The sequence below is a fragment of the Halichoerus grypus genome, chromosome 15, assembly GCF_964656455.1.
Source record: "Halichoerus grypus chromosome 15, mHalGry1.hap1.1, whole genome shotgun sequence".
Classification (NCBI taxonomy): Eukaryota; Metazoa; Chordata; class Mammalia; order Carnivora; family Phocidae; genus Halichoerus; species Halichoerus grypus.
In genome coordinates this window covers 19,745,851-19,761,645 of record NC_135726.1, presented here as the reverse complement: position 1 = coordinate 19,761,645, position 15,795 = coordinate 19,745,851, and the positions used below count along the sequence as shown (strand labels likewise).

At 41.5% G+C, this 15,795-nt stretch overlaps 2 long non-coding RNA genes across 2 annotated transcripts in view; one reads left to right on the top strand and one right to left on the bottom strand.

Moving 5' to 3' along the window:
* Positions 1 to 2,309: 2,309 nt before the first annotated feature.
* The window catches only part of LOC144380180 (uncharacterized), a 141,474-nt gene continuing 127,988 nt past the window's right edge, over positions 2,310 to 15,795 (bottom strand). Inside the window, exon 4 of the long non-coding RNA XR_013444025.1 lies at positions 2,310 to 3,216. This is a non-coding gene — a long non-coding RNA (uncharacterized LOC144380180). The remainder of the gene's footprint in view (positions 3,217 to 15,795) is intronic.
* LOC144380181 (uncharacterized) overlaps positions 3,812 to 15,795 on the top strand; it is a 94,660-nt gene continuing 82,676 nt past the window's right edge. Inside the window, exons 1-2 of the long non-coding RNA XR_013444026.1 lie at positions 3,812 to 3,950; positions 7,834 to 7,945. This is a non-coding gene — a long non-coding RNA (uncharacterized LOC144380181). The remainder of the gene's footprint in view (positions 3,951 to 7,833; positions 7,946 to 15,795) is intronic.

Genomic DNA, 15,795 nt, shown 5'->3' with positions numbered 1-15,795 from the left:
AAAGATAATAACAAGTGTTGGCAAAAAGGTGGAGGAATTGGAACTCTTCTACACTGCTGGTGGAATGTAAGATGACACAGGCACTTTAGAAAAAGGTTTGGCCCTCCCGTGCACTGTTAAATATAGAGCTGTCCTATGACTCATCAAATTCACTCCAAGCTATATGCTTAAGAGAGGTGAATACATATATCCGGACAAAAATTTGTACACTGATGTTCATAACAGCATATTCACAAAGCCCAAAAGTGCAAACAACTCAAATGTTCAAAAAAAAAAAAAAGGGTAAATAAAATGTGATATAATCATTTGATAAAAAATAATAAGCTATGAAGTTGTGATACATACTACAGTCTAGATGAGCCTAAAAACATTATGCTCAGAGTAAAGTCAGAAAAAAAAACCCACATATTGAATGGTTCCATTTTTTTTTTTTTAAGATTTTATTTATTTATTTGAGAGAGAGGGAATGAGAGACAGCATGAGAGGGAGGAGGGTCAGAGGGAGAAGCAGACTCCCTGCCGAGCAGGGAGCCCGATGTGGGACTCGATCCAGGGACTCCAGGATCATGACCTGAGCCGAAGGCAGTCGCTTAACCAACTGAGCCACCCAGGCGCCCTGTGGTTCCATTTATATGAAATGTCCAGAACAGGTGAATCCACAGAAAGAGAAAATAGATGGATAGTTGTCGTAGGCTTAGAGAGATAATGGAGAGAGACTGCTGATGAGTGTGCGTTTTTGGGAAGGTGATAAATATGTTCTAAAATTAGACTGTGGTGATGGCTGCACAGTTCTGTACTAAAAATTATTGATATGTGCACTTTAAATGGGTGAACTATATGGTATGTAATTATATCTAAAACATTAAAAAAAATGAAAGAATGGATTGAAAATCCAAAGATGAATCAGACTGGCCCACATTTGGGGCCTAGTATTATGAAATGTCTCTTATCACCTGTGAGACTCCAGGTTCTTTACCTGTTCCAATGTCTACTTTAAAATGAAATGAAGAATTAAGCCTTTTATTCTTCCATGGAAATTTATATGACATGAAAATTGCCATTCTGTTGCAGAATATAAGGAAATACCTCATTGCAAATTGTATGCCTATCCCAAATTGATAGCTAGAAGCAGCTGAAAAGCATGTTCTGAAATTTTAGAAATAATGAAGTTCACAGAAAAGACATATTTATAACATCAACAACCTTAATGCCAAAATGAGAAAAATAATTATAAAGTGATTTGGTGGGGTTGGATCAATGAAAGAATTTTAAAACCATCAATATAATATACACTATAAAACCATATGTATATAATGTTCATGTATTAGTTTCTTCACATATCAAACTGCAAACTTTCATTCTAGAATGTACTAGTTACAAAGGTGAACTTCAACTCAGTGGCTTCCTTCATAGAGCTCCATTTTGTGATTTTTTTCATTAGTATTCATTTGGAAGCCCATTATTGACTTGAACTTAACATATATAGACTTTTTTTCTAGAAGTATTCTGGGAAGTTAACTACTAATTAAGTATGACTAATACTGAAGAAGAAAAGGCACGTATCAGGGCTGATTCACAACTAAGATCCTTCTGGAGTTCATGATGGTCTACATGTGTAGTCACCTAGAGTCTTCATAGTGTCCACCAAACTTATGATTACCCTCTTTAGGGCCCTTTCAATAAGTACGACAGGCCACCCAAAATCTCATAAAAGGCCACTAGAGTTTCTTGCTTTTGAAGCTTTTCTTCACCATTCTCTGTCTGTGTGTCTTGATCCTCTTTGTCAGCTTTACTAAGTTAGAAGCTCCATTCCATTCCATGTCTCGCCATCTTAAGCTTAACATTGTGAGGTGAGACTCTGGACTCCTTGCGTTTCTGCTGTTGTATAGAATAAGAGTTTCCAAACTGTCCATGAGTGTTTTCAGTACCCCCAAGAACCTCCACCCTTCTCACTGGAGTGGAGGTAATAAAAGTCATTATTGTTAAGCACACAGTAGAAATCCATTTTGACATAGGTGCTTTATATAGATTACCTTTCAATGTTCATGAGCATTCTCTCCCATTGGGTTTCAACGGGAAATGCTTTCAATGTTTTGGGAACTTTCATACTATGAAGCCATGAAAATGGGCAGAATCTGAGTATTCCACTCCAGTGCCAGTGTTTCTGTCAGCTTGGTGGAAGAACACGTGTCAGGTCACCTGGGGAGTTTGTGAAATGCACAGATTCTCTGGCCCCAGCCAGAGTTTCTGAATCAGACTGGGTGGGTGGGAGGGATAGGTGCTTATGTTAATACTTCACAGTTTCCATTGGTGATTATGATACAGGCAAATGTGAAATACAACTGCTTTCTCTCTTGAGTGTTTAGTACAACATTTTAGCAATTTCCTAAAAAGATCTAATCCCCTCATGGCCAAAATGCACATTAGTGGCATCATTTCCACAGTGGATGGGGGAAGATTTTCTTATACTTCTCTTTCCAATCCCCATTTGTTATACTGTTCATGATACATTACATAATGGAAAATCCAAAGGGAAAAAAAACACAACGAATTATTCAGCGTGTCTGTGGCACCCCTCGACTAAAAAAGATGAGCTCACGAATCTGGTTTTCACTAGTCATTGTTCAAACGTATGTAGAGGACCCCCACCCTGCATCTTGCAGGGCTCAGCTGCAGGCTTATCCCAGAGCTACTGACCACTCTTGCTTGTGACTTGAAGTTGAGTTTCCAAACACAGTCATTCTGCTCCTATTTCAGACGCAAGATCCACAGACATGGAGAAATGTTGATAGTCTCCATACTCTTGAGAACAAAGCCCTCACAGTGGTCGGGGAAGGGTTTTATCGGATGCTTGGTAGAAATGTTTCGTTTAGGATTTAGCTATGTATTGTCCCTAATCGAATCTTCTCCAACACCCAACACAATGCCTTGCTAATGGCAAATTGCTTCACACATAGGAGTGGGGTTGGTTTTAATGTGTGCATCTCTTTTCCCAGTTGAGATAACATGATCATCGGGATGAGGCCACTCCATTTCTTTCTCCATAGTTTAGAACATTTGATTTAGGGTCAGTCATGCCATCCACATGAAGGTCTCTGTGAGTCTCCGACCTTTGACAGATTTCTCAGTGACACTCGTGTTTGCCCAAACCACTGTGACTTCAGCCAGTGTTAATTCTCCACTCCTTCTTTAGTTAGTATCGATACCTGCCATCTGCCTGACAGAGAAAAATAAAAAGCACACTTATTGAGAGAATATAACAAACAAGAAAGAGAAGATGATACTCTGAATACACTACTCATTAAAAGACATGTGAAGAGGAGAGGAGGGGGCAGAAGATCATTTCAAACACACAATCCCACTGAGCTTAGAATACCCCCTTTTAGGGTAAAGTTTCGTTCATACTGATATGACAACCATTTTCCCAGCAGAGGAAGTTTAACACATTATATAAATACCCCAACACACATACGCAGTGGTAGTAATAATTAGTTTTCTCCTCTTTCATCTCCGTTGTGTCTGCCCACACATATTTCCTATTTCGAGCTTTGGTGTAACAAATGCATCTTTCATACTGGAAGCCCACGCCTTGTTTGCACAAACACAGGTCTCTTTATCGCCACGCGCAGTCTCTCCAGCTCACAGAACTGAACAATGAGGCATTTTCTTTTCTCCCTGGCCCCGGGGCTCGGACAGAATTCATTTAATTTCCCTGTAAAATGTAATTTGCAGATAATAATAGGTCACTCGCAGCAATATCATTCCCCCACCCCACCCCAGTCACCCATCGTTGTGCTAATTGCGGGATAACAGAATAGACAGCTAAGGCGCGCAGATGGAAGGGGACTGGCCATTTTGTTTTTGTAATGCGATGAAGAAGGGTGGAAGAGAAAGGGTCAGCAGATGCCACAGACACTGCACCCCTCTTCTAAACTGACTCAGGAAACAAAGGTAAGGCTTCCCTGTGGACAGGTCACCCTCGATATTCTTGATGTCACCCGCAAAATCCACAGGATTTTGAAGTTTCACTGGGCAGGGGGGACCACTTAACTGCTCTCCCCTGCCCAACAGAGCAGCTTCTTGGGAAGAAGTGGAGAGTAGCCAAGTGATTGATGCTGCATAGGTGACAAGCACCCACTGATTAATTTTGCTTTAGAATATTTCTAATATGTTGGTCACAAACCTCAGATTCTTCCTTCTAAGCCCAAAAGAGAAGCAGGGCCCATTTCTGCAGAGCACAGCTTTCCTCAGTGGAGAAGCCTGCATTTGCCCATTGCTTACCGTGTTCTTTTGCTTCTGAGTTGGCCAAGTCGGGAAGTGCCACGGACTGTGAGTGCCAGAAAGGTGGGTCCAAAGATGACTACACTCAAAACACTCACTGACCTGATTTCATAACATTCTTTTCTTATTACAAAGATAAATCATGGTTGTTGTAAATTATTTGAAAAAGGTGAAGACAGCAGAAACAGGGACCCCCTCCAGAGAGGCTGTCAGTGTAGATGGTGAAGGTGAAGCAAACTCTTCTGTCTCAGGAGGGACAGCAGCAAAAGGGGGCTTGTGTTTACAGTGAGGTTTGGAAACCGGTATCTGGAAAGAGCATGTGTATGTGTCACTCTTAGCTGTCGGTGTCACTCTGTGCCCACTGGATGAGGCAGAGGCAGGCTGCTCGGGCAGGGCCTCCCAGCTCCCCTCCTGCCAAAAAGCAGAGGCCCACTGGGTCAGAGTGAAGCGTGGCCAGCTCCAGGGCATGGGGCCAGATCGTCAGGCTCTGGAAGAGGAAAAGAGCTGGCCCATTCCCTGCACTTGTTCTCCAGTTTTGTTTGGGTATGTGAAGCTGGAAACTGTGCCCACACTCTGGAGACCGACAGAAAGCTGGGGCCGGTCAGAACAAGCAGAGCAAGCCCAAGAGAGAAAGGGAAGCCGAGAAAGTGGAGGGATTGAGAGACAGGCACAGAGGGGAGAAAGGAGGATGCAAGAGACAGGCATGGGGACAGGGGGATGGAGAGAGAGAGAGAGAGAGAGAGGCAAGGAGGATTGAAAGAGAGAAACCGGCAGGAGCACTGTAACACCCTGATGTGTGCATGTACGCGTGACGGACGGATGTGTGTGAGGGTGGGGTGTGGGGGGAGTCAGAGCCGGAAGGGCCTAGACGGCGCCCAGGGTTTGAAAGCTTTCTCTGGCTTTTATAATGCCCTCCCGCACATCTACCCCTAAATGCTTCCAGCACCTCTGGAAGCCTCAGAGAATTCTCTCTTCGTTCTGCCTCTCTTTCTTCAACAGCATCGGTCCTTCCCCCATTCCAGTCATTGTGTGGACAACTTGGTGACTCTGGTTTGGAACTCCACACCCTGAGACGTAGCAGGGGTCATCATGAAGGGGGGTCTTGTGGCCTGAAAGTGGTGTGGGGAAGGGAGCTAGGCCAGCCCCACAGGTGGGAGAGGGCTCTGATACAGGGGTGAGACACTGAGGGCTATGTCACATCCTCACTCAAAGGTCTGATGCAGTCAGGTGGGTGACTACTCACCACCTAGGAGGTCGGTTGTGGGTGCGTGGGTGGAGTGTAACAGGCACCATGGTGGACACTGGATCCAGGGCACAAAGACCAGGATGGAATTCTTGACGCCAATATGGGCTGGGGGGCAGGTGAAGAGAAATCTGTCTGTGAGAAAGGCCACTCTAGGGACACTGAGTTTTGTTTTTTTTACGATTTTATTTATTTGAGAGAAAGAATGAGCATGAGCGGGGGCAGAGGCAGAAGAAGAAGCAGACTCCCCACTAAGTGGGGAGTCTGATGCAGGGATGCAGGGGCTCAATCCTGGGACTCCGGGATCATGACCCAAGCTGAAGGCAGACACTTAACCGACTGAGCCACCCAGGCATCTTGGGACACTGAGTTTTGAGAATGAATAGAAGTGGAGGAGATCCAAGGTAGAAAGTGAGGTTTCCCAGCAAATGGAGCTGGGTTTCTCCATCTCAGGTCACAGGGGTTGACTTGATTTAAAGCCTCCTAAGGTGGAAGGAGGGAAGCAGCCCGAACCTTCTGCCTAGGAAAGTTGTTTCAAGTCCTAGACAATGGTGGACCCATTTGTGGGGAATGAGAAGATAGTCCGATGGGAAGCCTGTCCTATAGGGACACACACACACCTGAGAAAGGAATGGCAACTTTACACGCTTCCTACTCAAAGTGCGGCCCAGCAGCATAAACATCACCTGGGGCTTGTTAGGAATGCAGAAGCTCATGCCGCACCACAGACATAGTGAATCAGAATCTGCCCTAACAAGAGCACGTCCAGTCCCGCAGCTGGCAGGGGGTCAGGGAAGGCTTCTGAGAGGTCTAACAATTTCATGCGTTGGGCATTACTTTCTTTGTCTTAGAGGTAAGGAAATGAAGTTGGAGAGATTCTGTATTAGTAGCCCAAGGTAGCAAAGCTGTTAAATAAAAGCTGGTCTCAAGCTCAGGTGTAATGACCCAAAATTAAATTTCTTAAACCACGACTACCACTTAGTCATGGCTTCTATGCCAAGCCCAGTGTTGAGTACTTTATTCTATCCATTAGCCACTTGGATTCTCACAACAACCATATAAGATATATTTTCTCTAGTTCACAGAGCAAGAAACAGTTGGCTCAGAGAGGTCAATAGTTTTTCCCAAAGCCACACATCTAGCAAGAGCCAGAGCTGGGATTCAAATTTATGCTGTTTAACCCCTAAGCCTGTGCTTTATTTCTGATGTTGCTCTGTATTGCCCAGTGGCTCACCACCATGCCTTCATTTTGTATAGATGGAAAATCTGTTCCTCTGGTCTCAATCGCCATTCTCTTCCCCTCTCTGGTCACAGATGGCCACAGCAGTCAGGCCTGTGGCCAGCAGGCAAGGACCACTGAAGCCACATGTTCAGGGTAGGTGGCAGACAGATCTGGGCACCTGCTGATCACTAGCATTGAGCACAAGGACTCCAGACCAGACCTGCACTTGGAACCCAACCGTGGGGTCAGGAATAGCAATTTGTGTCCTTTCTGCCTGAGCCACACAGTTAATGTCTTCCCATGGCCTCAGGCTGGACCCCCTGGGGCTGCCAGCCTGGGAAAAGTTCAAGGAAATCAATTTCCCAGAATGTCTCGAGGTTTCCCAGTAGCAGAACGTCTGGGGGACACGTCTGCTCCACTGTTTCTCTAATTATAGCAAGGAGTCTTTCAGCTCCCCCTGCTCACTGTTCTTCCCATGCAAACTCCAGGTGGCATTTCCTGTACTGGAAACTCTTGCTTCAAACACAGGCAGCTGAGAATCTCCGCCCTGCTACACCGATCAGCAGAGCTGAGAAAAGGAGCACACGCAGGTGGACCTCCTCACAAGTCTGTTTTCTGAGTTCCAAACTCCCCCAGACTGTGTGTGAATGCATCTGCCTGTAGGAGGGAGCTCTCCAAAATGCAAACCACATGGGCTTGAAGCGAGAAGGCTTGTTGTTTTCTATTATACAAAGACTAGCAAAATCCAACAATACAGTCAAATCAGGTGACTGAAGATATCCATGGATCATAACGTACCCCTCAGGGACATCACCATTCAGAAGTCCCTGAGTCTCAATTCTGATTTTCTGAACTGCCTGTCTGAATTCTCTCTCGGGTTCAGATCGCCCCTGGGCAGGCTGGAGGCCACGGGCCCTGCTCAGGTGCGGCTGCTGAGTGGAACACATTCCTAATAAGGCAGGTGTCAGTCCAGAGAGAAAACATGATTAGTGATTGTGAAGGAGGAAAGGCTCATGGAGAGGCTGGGAAGGGAGGTGACTGCCGAAGAGGTGTGTGATCAAACTGTAAAACCCTCATATCCCCAACAGGGCTGATGGGGATTCAGGAAGTATGAACACGTCGATCCTACCTCTGTGTTGGAGAGCAGGGAACTCACGACAGCAAGCCATCCTGTTACCGAAGTTTCGGATCATCTAACAGGTACAGAAATATTTAAGGAAATCGGGGCCTGTCGGTGCTCACTGTAAAAGTATGTCGAGGCAGGCTTGGTGATTGTGGGAAAGTTACCCGGGAATAAAAACACAGCTTTCAGCTCTACAAATGCTTTTGAGATTAGAGGAGCCCCTCGGTGGCTTTGCCTTTAAGTGGAGATTGTTCCCCTGAGAGAAATCAGCCTCAAATTTTCGAGTGCTCATGGACATAAGGGAGGAAATTGTTCCAGCAGGGAGGCTTTTATCAAAGAACCTCGTGTAGAGTCAGAAGGAGAGAAAGGCACTCGTCAGTGGGATGGGCTGCCGGCACCCTCCCGTCAGACAGGGCCAGGAAGACACTGGTGCAAAGCCAAAGGTGACCCCTTCCCAAGGTGAGAGCTTCTCAGGAGACCATAGATGGGGGAAAAAAATAAGCATGGGATTTCAAATCAAGATTCTTGGCTTGGAGAACCTGACCCAGTTTGTTTCTTAGCCCGTGTGACCCCAGAAGGATGAACATTGCTTTTGGTTTTTAGGTTTTCTGACTGAATTATCATTTATACACAACAAAATTCTCAGATTTGAAGTGTGCAGCTGACTGAGTTTTGACAAGTGTATTACCCATGCTACTCCCATCCCAATTAAAATATAGAACATTTCTGTCACCCCAACATGTTTCTTCATGCTCTGTTCAGCCAACACCCACCCCACCCCACTTCCTTTCATGGGCATTCACTGTTCTGAACTCTGTCATCACAGGTTAGTTTTGTTTGTTCTAGAGCTATATATAAATGGAAGCATACAGTATGGATCATTTTATGTCAGGCTTCTTTCACCCAAAAGAATGCTTTTAAGTTTTATTTGTCACTGCTGTTGTATACAGAAGTTGGTTCCATTTTATTGGTGGGTGGTGTTCCATTATCCATTATAAGATTATATCACAGTTTGTTTATCCATTCACCTGTAGATGGACTCTGAGGTTGATAAGTTTTGGCTCTTATGAATAAAGCTATTATGAACTTTCCTGGATAGAAATTTTTCTAGAGACATGCACTTGTTTCATCTGGATAAATCCCTAAGAGTAGGATTTCTGAGTTGCAGGATAGGTTTATTTTTAGCTTTATAAGAATCCATCAAATTGTTTCTCAATATAGTTGAACAAGTTTACATTCCCAAAAGCAATGTAAGAGTGTTCCAGCATGTTCCACATACTTACTACCCCTTAATATTGTCTTTTAAATTTTAGCCATACTGATGTCTGTCTGTAAAGCGATGTCTCATGTGAGTTTGATTTGTTCTTTTCTGATGACTGTGATGTGGCTTCTCATACACTTATTGGCTAAGTGTACATCTTCTTTTGCCAGCGATTTGTCCATTTTCTTATTGGCTTATCTGTTTATTTTTGAACTGTAGGAATTCTTTGTATATTCTGGATAAAGTCCTTTGCAAATATTTTTTTCTAGGCTTCCACTTTTTTGAAGGTAATTTTCTTCAAGAGCATATGGTAAAGTCTGTTTTTTTTAATTGTATTATTAGTACTATTTGAGTCCTATCTAAGGAACTTTCACCTATGTTATGGCGTGAAGTATTCTTTTATATTTTTTGTAGGAGTTGGCTAATATTAGCTTTTACGCTTAGGTATATGATCCATTTCAAATTAATTTTGGTGAATGATAGGAGTAAGGATTGAGGTCCCTCTTGGTTTGTTTTTTTTTTTCATACAAGTGTCCAGTTGATCCAACACTATTTCTTGAAGACTTTCCGCACTGAATTGCCATGGTATCTGTAGATGTGAGTTTATTTATGGACTCTTTTTTTGTCCTAATTAAATTATTCATCTATCGTCCTAGTACAGCTGTACAAAATATTCACTGAAACTTTTCATTAAGTCTCAAAATCAGGCACTATAAGTCTATCTTTTTTATTAATATAGGTTTTGGCTATCCTAGGTCTTTTGCATTTACATATAAAATTTAGAAGCTACATATCAATTAGCACAAATAGGCCTGCTAGGATTTTAATTAGAAACACATTGAATCTTTAGAAAAATTTGGGAAGGAATTACATCTTAACATCTTACCAGTATTGAAATCTTCCAATCTGTGAACATGGTAAACCTTTTATTTAGGTCTTTTTAATTTTTATCTGGACAGTGTTTTATACTTTTTAGTACAGAGGCCTAACTTATATTTAAAAAAACAAATCTACATCCTCAAATATTTTGTTTATGTTTGTTAATGTTTGTGAATGTTGCTGTAGATGATACTACTTTAAAGTTCATTTTCCAATCATTATATTAGTTATCAATTGCTGTACAATAAACCACTCAACAATTTAGTGGCTTAAACTAACAGTAATCATTTATTCTTTCTCTATTGGTCCTTCTCTATTTGGCGCCAATTAGATGGCAAGTTTTGCTCTCCTAAGTTCGCAGTAAAACATCAAATAGAATGGCAGTCATCTGAAGGTTTGACCCAGACTAGATGATCCCATTACCAGTTAGCTCACTCACGTGGTGTTTATCATATTCCCCACGTGAGCCTCCCCGTGGGGTTGCTTGACTATCCTCCCATCAGGGTAGCTGGCTTCCTCCACAGTAAATGATCCAAAAGACCAAGGGAAAAGCTGCAATGCCTTTTACGCAGTCCTTTGCAATGCCTTGTTACTTAGGACTTACTATATTGGTCACTTAAGGCAGCTGCAATCCAAAGTCTGTGGGGCCTACACAGGGAATAAACGGTGGGAGGCAAGGATCACAGGACCTTCTTAGTAACTGACTACTAATCTAGTCTATAGAAATAGAATTGATCCTATAAGTTGATGTGTATGTTGTCATCTTGCTAAATTGACATTAATTTTAGTAGGTTTTATTAGATACCTTCCTTATTCCTATATAAAGAGTCATGTTACCTGTCAATAAAGATATTTCTAATCTCATGCCTTCTATTTAGTACACTGGCTAAAATATGTGGTATAATGTTGAATAGAAGTGGTAAGAATAGACATCCTTATCTTGTTCTCAGTCTCAGGTACAACATGTTTAGTATTTCACCTAAAGCACAATGTTGGCTGTAGGTTTTTCATGGATGTCCTTTATTAACCTGAAAAAGTTTCCTTCCATTCTTGGATTCTTGAGAGCTTTTTTCCCCTCTAGAAATGCCATGGAATTGAATTCTTGTCTAATGCCTTTTCCCCTGCATCTATTAAAGTAATCATATAATTTTTCTTCTTTATTTTGTTAATGTGGTAAATTATATTGGTTTAGCGTGCCTAAATCAATCAATTTTGCATTCTGGAACAAATCCCAATGATGCATTACCCCTTTTATATGTTTCTGGATTAATTTTTCCAACACTATTTAAGGGCTTTTGCATTTATAATCACCAAGGATATTGGACTACATTTTATTTACTCATCATATGCTTCAGGTTTTGTCAGAGTAATATTGACCTCAAAAAGGTCAGAAGTGTTATCTAATTTTTGTTTTCTAAAAGAATTTGAGTTAGATTAGTGTTACTTATTCCTTAAATGGCTTTTTAAAAAGATTTATTTATTTGAGAGAGCATGCACGAGCAAGTGGGGGGAGGGGCAGAGGGGGAAAAAAAATCCCAAGCAGATTGTGCTGAGCGTGGAACGCCCCTTGGGGCTGGTTCTCACAACCCTGAAATCACGACCTGAGCGGAAATCAAGAGTTGGACACTTAACCCACTGAGCCGCCCAGGTGCCCCAACTTCCTTAAATGTTTTATGGAATTTATAAGAACATATTCAGCTGGATTTTTCTTATAAGTACATTTGCCCCCAATTCAATTTCTCTAAAAGATAAATTACTATCATAATTATTCTTGTGTTAGTTTTATGTTTTACTTCCAAGAAATTTGCCATTTTGTTTCAGTTGACAAATATATTGGCACAGAGTTGATTTGTAATATTTTTAAAAAAGATTTTATTTATCTTTCCGAGAGGTGGGGGGGAGGGAGAGAGCACACAAGCACAGGAGCGGGGAGGCGGGCAGAGGGAAAAGCAGACTCCCCGCTGAGCAGGGAGCCCAACATGGGGCTTGATCCCAGGACCCCTGAGATCATGACCTGAGCCAAAGGCAGATGCTTAACCAACTGAACCACCCAGGTGCCCCAATTTGTGATATTTATAAGATCTGTGGTTTTTCACCTGTATCATTCTGATATTGGTATAAAGTTAGTTTTGTAACATTTGTAGGATATGTACCTGTGCCTAAAAAGAGTTAATACAGCAGGTCTGATGGCTATCATTTGAAAGGATTGCTTTCAATGTTGTCTCTTGGCTGGCACCAAAAACTTGGATTTCGGGAAGGTCCTCACTGTCTAATCTGATAATACTGGCTCACTGTACCTAAAGTGTCAAACAATATGGTGTGTGCTGAATACCTGCTTTTCTATTGGGAGTCTGGAATTGTGGTATATTCTAGAAAGAGGCTGACTACATGGCCAGTCCCCAGTAAAAACCTTGGACGTGGAGTCTCTAATGAGTTCATTAGGCATTTCACATGTGTTGTCACAACTCATTTTGGGGGAACTAAGCATGTCCTGTATAACTCTACTTAGAACAGACTTTTAAAAGTTTGTCTCTGGTTTACTCTGGAATTTACCCCATGAAACTTTTCCCTTTGCTGATTCTGCTTTTTGTCCTTTTGCTATTAAAAAAAAAAAAAAAAAAACCTCAGCCATGAGTATGTTTATATGTTAAGACTTGTGATCCCCAAACTACCCAGGTTTGATGATTTGAGAGGACTCACATCACATTATTTATTTCTCCTCTATTGTACTGATATTAGTAATTTATATTTTCTCTTCTTTTTTCAGTTGGTCTAAGAATCCTTTTAGAGAACTTTGCCTTCATTGACTTTCTCTATTAGTCAACATCGGTCACTATCAGTCTGTTTTTTAGGTCCTGATTTCTGATCTCCATTATTTCTTGTTTTTTTTTTTTAATTACTTTGTAATTAATTTGTACTTTTACTTCATACTATGGAAGCTTAGATCACTGATTTTTAAGCCTATCTTCTTTTCTAATGTAAGCTTTTAAAGCTATACATTCATTTCCAAGTATTTCTTTAGTTATTGCCCACAAATTTTGATAGGTTATGTTTTAATTATCAGTTACTTCAAAGTATTTTTTAACCACCTCTGTGATTTCTTCTAACTTCCAAATAACTTTGGGCTTTACCAGTTATCTTACTGTTACTAACTTCATATATTTTTCTACTCTTGTCAGAGAATATACTCTCCATGGTTCCAACTGATTGGCATTTATTGAGATGTGTTTTAAGGGTCAGCGTATGGTCTATCTTTATGAATGTCCCATATGCAATTGAAAAGAATATGCATCCTGCAGTTGCTGGGTATATGTTCTACAAATGTCACTATGCTCAAGGTGGTTAACACTGTCCTCAAATTTTCTACATTCTTCATTGTTGTCTACTTGTTCTATCAATTACAATTGAGTGGTGTTAAGATCTCTGGTTTTGTTTGGATTTCTCTATGCTTTCACTTTGTCTGTTTTTTCTTTATCATTATTCATTATACATACTTTGAAGATTTTTAGGAATTGAGTAATTGAGCCTTTAGTCATTATGAAAGAATGTTCTTTATCTATAGCAATCTCCCTGTCTTGAGGTCCACTTTGCCTGATAGGCAATTATGAGTCTCCTCATGTATACCCACATAGGACATTAAGGTTTTTTTTAATTGTTAGTTTGTTTAAGATTTTATTTATTTGAGAGAGAGCGAGCATGGGAGAGAACATGAACAAGGGGAGGGGCCGAGGTAGAGGGAGAAGCAGGCTCCCCAATGAGCATGGTGCCCAACACGGGTCTCGATCCCAGGATTCCAAAATCATGACCATGCTTAACCGACTGAACCACCTAGGCGCCTCAGGGCATTAAGGTTCTGTTCATCATTTTTCTGTATTTTTGCTTTCACTCATGCATGTCTTCATATTTAAAGTGCTACTTTTAAAAACAGATACTTGGTTCTTCCTCTATATCCAGTGTGATGATCCCTGCTTTAAAATTGGAATGTGTATGAAAACACTAATTGAAAGGTATATGCACCCCAACGTTCATAGCCACATTATTTACAATAGCTGAGATGTGGAAACAACCTAAGTATTCATGGATGCATGAATAGACAAGGAAAATGTGGTATATATATTAAGTGGAATATTATGCAACAATAAAAAAGGAAATATTGCCATTTGTGACCACATGAATGGATTTTTTTTAAGTTTACTTTTATTTTTTTATTGTTATGTTAATCCCCATACATTACATCATTAGTTTTAGATGTAGTGTTCCATGATTCATTGTTTGTGCATAACACCCAGTGCTCCATGCAGAACATGCCCTCCTCAATACCCATCACCAGGCTAACCCATCCTCCCACCCCCCTCCCCTCTAGAACCCTCAGTTTGTTTTTCAGAGTCCATCATCTCTCATGGTTCATCTACCCCTCCGAATTCCCCCCCTTCATTCTTCCCCTCATGCTATCTTCTTCTTTTTTTTTTCTTAACATATATTGCATTATTTGTTTCAGAGGTACAGATCTGAGATTCAACAGTCTTGCACAATTCATAGCGCTTACTAGAGCACATACCCTCCCCAGTGTCTATCACCCAGTCACCCCATCCCTCCCACCCCACCCCCCACTCCAGCAACCCTCAGTTTGTTTCCTGAGATTAAGAATTCCTCATATCAGTGAGGTCATATGATACATGTCTTTCTCTGTTTGACTTATTTCACTCAGCATAATACCCTCCAGTTCCATCCACGTTGTTGCAAATGGCAAGATCTCATTCCTTTTGATGGCTGCATGATATTCCATTGTATATATATATACCACATCTTCTTTATCCATTCATCTGTTGATGGACATCTTGGCTCTTTCCACAGTTTGGCTATTGTGGACATTGCTGCTATAAAAATTGGGGAGCACGTACCCTTTCGGATCTCTACTTTTGTATCTTTGGGGTAAATACCCAGTAGTGCAATTGCTGGATCATATGGTAGCTCTATTTTCAACTTTTTGAGGAACCTCCATACTGTTTTCCAGAGTGGCTGCACCAGCTTGCATTCCCACCAACAGCGTAGGAGGGTTCCCCTCTCTCCGCATCCCCACCAACATCTGTCGTTTCCTGACTTGTTAATTTTAGCCATTCTGACTGGTGTGAGGTGGTATCTCATTGAGGTTTTGATTTGGATTTCCCTGATGCCGAGCGATGTTGAGCACTTTTTCATGTGTCTGTTGGCCATTTGGATGTCTTCTTTGGAAAAATGTCTGTTCATGTCTTCTGCCCATTTCTTGATTGGATTCTTTGTTCTTTGGGTGTTGAGTTTGGTAAGTTCTTTATAGATTTTGGATACTAGCCCTTTATCTGATATGTCATTTGCAAATATCTTCTCCCATTCTGTCAGTTGTCTTTTGGTTTTGTTGACTGTTTCCTTTGCTTTGCAAAAGCTTTTTATCTTGATGAAGTCCCAATAGTTCATTTTTGCCCTTGCTTCCCTTGCCTTTGGCGATGTTTCTAGGAAGAAGTTGCTGTGGCTGAGGTCGAAGAGGTTGCTGCCTGTGTTCTCCTTTAGGATGTTGATGGACTCCTGTCTCACATTGAGGTCTTTCAACCATTTGGAGTCTATTTTTGTGTGTGGTGTAAGGAAATGGTCCAGTTTCATTCTTCTGCATGTGGCTGTCCAATTTTCCCAACACCATCTGTTGAAGAGACTGTCTTTTTTCCATTGGACATTCTTTCCTGCTTTGTCAGAGATTAGTTGACCATAGAGTTGAGGGTCCATTTCTGGGCTCTCTATTCTGTTCCATCGATCTAT